Below are 6,652 nucleotides of genomic sequence, written 5' to 3'. Positions count from 1 at the left end.
CTGTTTAGATGATGATAAACAAGAGGCAGAGTCAGTTCTTATACAACATGCTGATTTTTTCATTGTATTTTAAGTGATAAAACTGAAAGTGAAAATACAGGATCCTTAGTATTAAATAACTTAAAGAAAATCAAATAATTGTATCAACTTTAGATTAAGATAAAAGCCCCGTGTCTCCTCGAATGAGTTTGGTAACATTTCATAGAGGGGGTTACAGTCAAGTAGACATCTGAAGAATAAGATGACATTCCTAGACAAACAAAAGAACAATGGGAATAAGATTTAGGCAGACAGAAAACTCAAAGACATGACACCATATTTTAATTAATTCTTTTGAAGTTAGATTTCATTTTGATGGGGTGTAAAAGCATCCAGTAAAATGGCTAGATTTAAGTTTATAAATTGTGTGTGTGTGTGTGGGGGTGATGTAGTATATAAAATACATGGGACAATGGGAGGAGAGGCCTAAAGGGAGGGAAGCCTGAACAAGAAAGGATAATAGAATATATGTGACATGAAATCAGAAGGTGTGAGCGGTGTGAGCTGTTTGGGAGAATCATCAAGAGAAGCCAGGGCAGAAGGAGAGGGCACTAGGGAGAGAGTAAGAACAGTCTATAATGCTATATGTTATAAAAATGACAAACGATCGTGTCTACTTCCAATATCCAGGAGGATTACTAAATCTTTTGTGGGGGGGTTCACCTTCAGGCAAAAATTGGGAACTTGAGGGTTGGGCGAGACGCGGCCAAGGGAAGATGGGGAGAGAAAAGCGTGAAGGGGAGAATGGGGGGAGCTCAGAGGAATGGGATACTTGGGATACAGGAAGGGTGGATATGGGAGCAGGGAAGCATATATCTTAATTTAGGGAGCCATCTGAGGATTGTCAAGAGACTTTACTCTATAGGGGTTCCCAGGTTTCCAGGGATACGCCCCCAGCTAGTTCCTTGGGCAGCTGAGGAGAGGGAGCCTGAAAAGGCCAGTTCCTATAGCCATACTGATGAATTTCTTGCATATCACCATAGAACCTCCACCTGTCGATAGATGAAGAAAATGACTGAGCCCCACATTGGAGCACCGGACTGAGCTCCCAAGGTCCTGATGAGGAGCAGAAGGAGAGAGAACATGAGAAAGAAAGTCAGGACCGTGAGGGGTGCGTTCACCCATGGAGAAAGGCGGGACAGAACTAACGGGAGATCACCAACTCCAGTTGGATTGGGACTGATGGAACATGAGACCAAACCAGACTCTCTGAATGTGGCCAATGGTGGAGGCTGACAGAGATGCCAAGGACAAAGGCGCTGATCTTTGACTCTTCTGCATGGACAGGCTCTGTGGGAGCCGTCTCAGCTTGGTTGTTCACCTTCCTGGACCTGGGGGGAGTTGGGAGGACCTTGGTCTTAACATAGAGTAGGGAACCCCGATGGCTCCTTGGCCTGAAAAGGGAGGGAGGGAGGGTATGGGGAGAGGGGAGGGGAGGGAAGGGAGAGGAAGAGGGGAGGAGATGGAAATTTTTTAAATAAAATGAAAATAAAAATAAAAACTGCTAGACGCATAAAAAAATGACAAATGAAAACCATTACTTTGTATCCAAACTAAAACAAAATTTTTAATCCAAGCCAAGGGGATCAAAACATCTGAAGAATTAAATAGCTGATATACTAGGTGTGCTGGCTAGTCTTATGTCAACTTGACACACAAACTAGAGTTACTGAAAAAGAGGGAAACCTCCAACTGAGAAAATGTCTCCATAAGCTCTGCCTGCAGACAATCCTGTAAGGCATTTTCTTAGTTATTAATGAGGGAGGGCCCAGCCTGTTGTGGGTGGTTCTAACCATGGACTGGTGACCCTGAGATCTAGAAGAAAGCAGGCTGAACAAGTCATGGGAAGTAAGCCAATAAGTAGCACCCCTCCATGTTCCATGGCCTCTGCATCAGATCCTGACTCAAGTTCCTGCTCTGTTTGAGTTTCTATCCTGACTTCTTTGATGATAAACAGCAACATGGAAGTGTAAGCTAAATAAATCCTTTTCTCCCCAACTATCTTTTTGGTTATGATGTCTTGTCACAGCAATAGAAACCCTAAAACACCAGAGAAGCAATTGCTAAAAATGTTAGTTGAGTAGTGGAGCCATGAATTCATCCTTGGATGTAATAAAGAAGAGTTTCTCTGCTATAGGCCTGGCAGCAGAGGGGAAGAATGGAAGGATTCTATAGTGGTTTATCTCTGTTATTTAAATTTGAAAAAGACTGTAGTTAACTGAAGTGTTGCTAATGAGTTTTCTATTAGTGTTTGAGTGCTGTAAATAGAAAGCAATGATCATCATGTTCTTTTAAAGATTAAAAATGTCATTTGAAAAGATTCAGAAATTTATTTGAATTTTTTAAATATTCAAATCAAATTATACAAACCTAAGAAAAACTGAAATCAGTCTACATAGTAGTAAATTTTAAATCCATCTTATACACCTAATCCAGTGATTCTTACGTATTTGAAAGTAATTACTATGTTCTATATAATTTAATTTTTCATTCTTATGAATTATGTCATGCTTATGAAACAGACTCATAAAATTTTATTTAACTGAAATTAGTAATTTCTGCCAAACAAATTTGTCATTAAGTAATTGGGCTTGTTTGTGGATTAAATCTGTCATTATGGTCTATACAGAAGTATAAATTTTTTTTGCTTAAATGCAGTATAAAATATATAAATACCAAAAGGGTATATAAGAGAGAACAATTAGTGATTTATGTTCTGTGCATGAACTCAAAAGGCTGAATAATATTAAAAGATAAAAATAGTAGTGGGAAGCAATTAAGTGTATGTGACATTGTAAGTTATGCCTCATAAGCTAGATGAGAGATTCTCAGGAAGACCAGTGTAAAGGAGGACAGTCCGCATAAAGGGGATATCATGAACAAGGTGTGAGATAACATGAGCATTCAAGGAATGTGATATAACAAACACACTGTGAAATAAATCGAACACTTGAAGAGGTAATTCATGGAACATGCATGGAATTCAGATATATCTAGAAAATAAGATATGTGGAAAGAATAGTAAGTTCATGAGAAGGGAATCTGGGAAGTTAGGAACTATTCTGGTTGTAAAAACTCTTGCACCATGTAAGACATTTTAATTTGAATAGGCAAGTGAGAAAGTATAGTTGAAGACAGAGTATGAGAAATATGTGAAGTGGGGTTAACAGGTCACTAGATATGGTGTCATCTCATAAAGATAGTTTATATGTCATGTTATTTAGCTAATATGATCGAAAGGCCTATGTTTAATCTCTTTAATAAGAATGATTATCATTTGCTGTCTCATAATTTTTAAGTAAGAAATCGATCTTCCATTCTTTCTTTCCATGTATATGTTGATTCTACATATAGATAAATAGTGGTAGAAAAATACAAAGGCAACATATTGGTTGGAAATAACAACAATTGCTTCTGCTGTTGTCATAATAAAAATATTAAGAGAAACAAGACTTCTAAATAATGTTTACCTTCAGTCTTTTCAAGCCTAGAGTAAGGAAGTGTTAAATAGGGCTTGAGAAAGTTCAGGATATGTCCATCTTTCTGATAACAATGGATTCACCAATATTATCCCTGGATAAAGTACCTCTAGTGTTTTGTCAAATGATTCAAAGCTAACTAAAAGAAAATGGCTATTAGAAGAGCAATACAGCTTATAGACTCAGCAATGATCTACTCCACCATTTCTCAGAAATGTCAACAAAGAAAAGATTGAATATCTTCTAAAAGTGGGAGGATGCTAAGGGCTCATCTTGTAAATATATCTCAACCACTGAATTGAAGTTTTTAAATTTACTTTCGATAATTCCCGGCTTGTATACATACTGTATGCTGTGATCATAGTCAACCCTCAGTACTTTTTCTCATCCCCCTTCCACTTCTGCCACCGCCCCCATTTGTCCTAAATAGTCTTCACTCCACACTCATGTCCCTCCTTCCCCTCCTGCTCCTTCTTATATGTATATAGGTCGTCTCAGTTGTGCTGTCGAGAAGACAACATTTCACTCCTCTCTAGTTTCTCAGGCCCATACCCTTTCACCTTCTTTATGCAATGTTACTTGGAATGTGGGAATGATGAAGGTGTTCACTTGTGGGCCAACCACTCAGTTGTCACTGATTTGCAGAACTGTGGCCAGTTATGAGTCTTCAATTTTACCATTTTCTGATGTCTGAGACTTCTGTGATCAGGTGACAACTACACTTATCTATTTATATAAAAATAAATATTTGCAAGCTATTGAGATGGTTCATCATGTAAAGACACTTGTTGTCCAGCTAGATGATATAAATTAAATACCAAAAATCCACATGGTAGACATAGGGAACCATGTCCTGCAAGTTGCCCTTCTGACCATTACATGGGTGCTGAGGCATGTTCATGCGTGTACATGTGTGTGCATGCACAGTCATTCACTCACACACACACACACACACACAGAGAGAGAGAGAGAGAGAGAGAGAGAGAGAGAGAACATAAATAAATGGAAAAAGAAGTAAATACAATATAAATAAAACAAGTATTTTAAAGATTGTTTAATTGCAATGATTATCTAGCAAAACATTGGTAGTAGATTTCTCCATAAGATATGAAACCAGTTTCTTCTTCTAGAAAACAACAAATAGCTGTTGACACCGGTGTAGTGGGAGGGCCCAGAGTACCCAGGGGCCCAGGATTAGGAGGCCTTGGTGGCTTCCGTGGAGGATTCGGCAGCGGTCTTAGGGGCCATGGCCGAGGGGGGAGGTAAAGCTGAAGACAAGGAGTGGATTCCGTCACCAAGCTGGGCTGCCTGGTTAAGGACATGAAAATCAAGTCCCTAGAGGAGATCTACCTGTTCTCCCTGCCCATTAAGGAATCCAAGATTACTTATTTTTTTTCCTGGGAGCATCCCTAAAGGATCAGGTTCTGAAGATCATGCCAGTGCAGAAGCAGACTAGGGCAGGCCAGCAGACCAGGTTCAAGGCTTTCATCGCTATTGGGGACTACAATGGTCACGTAGGTCTCATTGTTAAGTTCTCCAAGGAGGTAACCACTCCCAACTGAGGGGCCATCATCTTGGTCAAGCTTTTCATTGTCTCTCTGTGGAGAGGCTACTAGGGGAACAAGATTGGCAAGCCCCACACTGTTCCATGCAAAGTGACAGGCCGCTGTGGTTCTATGTTGGTGCATCTCATCCCTGCCCCCAGAGGCACTGGCATAGTCTCTGCTCCTGTGCCCAAGAAGCTACTGATGATGGCTGGTATTGATGACTGCTACACAGCCACCCTGGGAAACTTTGCCAAGGCCACCTTTGATGTCATCTCTAAGACCTATAACTACCTGACCCCCGACCTCTGGAAAGAGACTGTGTTCACCAAGTCTCCTTACCAGGAATTCACTGACCATCTTGTAAAAACCCACACCAGAGTCTCTGTTCAGAGAACTCTGGCTCCAGCTGTGGCCACCACATAAGGGTTTTTATACAAGAAAAATAAAAGTGAATTAAGTCTGTTTAAAAAAAAGATATGAAACCAAACATAACTAAAAGAGTGTGGGGTGTACTTAGGGAAATATCATTTTCGTGGGATAAAAGAGCAAGTACAAAAGGCCCTATTTGAGAAAAGGCATAACAATGCAGTCAGGGACTTAAATTGAAGCCTTCTAGATGAACCATAGACAAGAAGAGAAAGCATAAGAGCTGGGAATGGAAATCCAGGTGGAAACAACCATATCTCATTATGTTTAGATTGTTCTCGGGACTTAGGCTGAACCACAGCAGCATTCACAAATCACTAGAGAAGTTTAAATCAGGGACACAACTGAACAATGTTGTCTTTCCAAAATGCCACCCTGTGCAAAGACATGAGGAATGGATGCTCTGTGACAGATTTGGGAAGGCCAACCTGCACTATCTCCACTTTACAGATGAGGAAAACAGAGGCTATATTTTGTGACAGTGTAACAAGAAAAATTTTATGGGCTCATTTAATATAATTCCTTGCTCATGTATTCATTCAATATCATTAAACACTATTTGAAAGAATAAAACTCCTATGGTTACTTTCATTATGAAACTTAGGTGCTAATAAAAGACAATGACATTAAACTAAAGCTTGTAATTACTTCCTCACAAGTGCAGCTACTGTGGACTAAAAGAACAGAGTTTTATTAGACTTGGTAACTGAGGAAGCAAGGAATGCACTTCTTGGAGGAGGAGACAATGAAGTTGAGACATTAAAGATAAAATGTAATGAATTTTAGAAGATATTTCCAAACAAAAGGAACACCATGTGCAAAGTCCTTGAGAAGGGAAAGGATCCAGTGATTCTGTAGCTGAAGCATGGTTAGTGTGGCCAGATGTAGTGGAGGGGAGGTGTTTAGCACAGCACAGCACTTGACTCGCTGTGGGTTACTCAAATATATTTATCTAATGTACAACTAAGAAAGGCATTGTGAAGTAAAGAGGCACATTGGAGAAGAATGAAATCTCAAAGCACAGGAGTAGCACAGATGTATTTGTAGTCAAAGATAAAAAACCACCAGAAAGGAAAAAGCTAATGGCATAAGAGGGAATACTTAGAAGCAATGCATCTTGAAAGAAGCAGGAGGATAGTGGGAGATAGATAGGCTTGGAAA

General features: G+C 39.7%; 1 pseudogene; it reads left to right on the top strand.

The window, feature by feature from the left end:
- The first annotated feature begins 1,447 nt into the window (after nucleotides 1-1,447).
- Nucleotides 1,448-5,488, top strand: LOC119805105 (annotated as a pseudogene).
- Nucleotides 5,489-6,652: the final 1,164 nt, after the last annotated feature.

Source organism: Arvicola amphibius, chromosome X (assembly GCF_903992535.2).
Source record: "Arvicola amphibius chromosome X, mArvAmp1.2, whole genome shotgun sequence".
In the NCBI taxonomy this organism is placed as follows: Eukaryota; Metazoa; Chordata; class Mammalia; order Rodentia; family Cricetidae; genus Arvicola; species Arvicola amphibius.
This window is presented reverse-complemented; position numbering and strand designations above follow the sequence as displayed.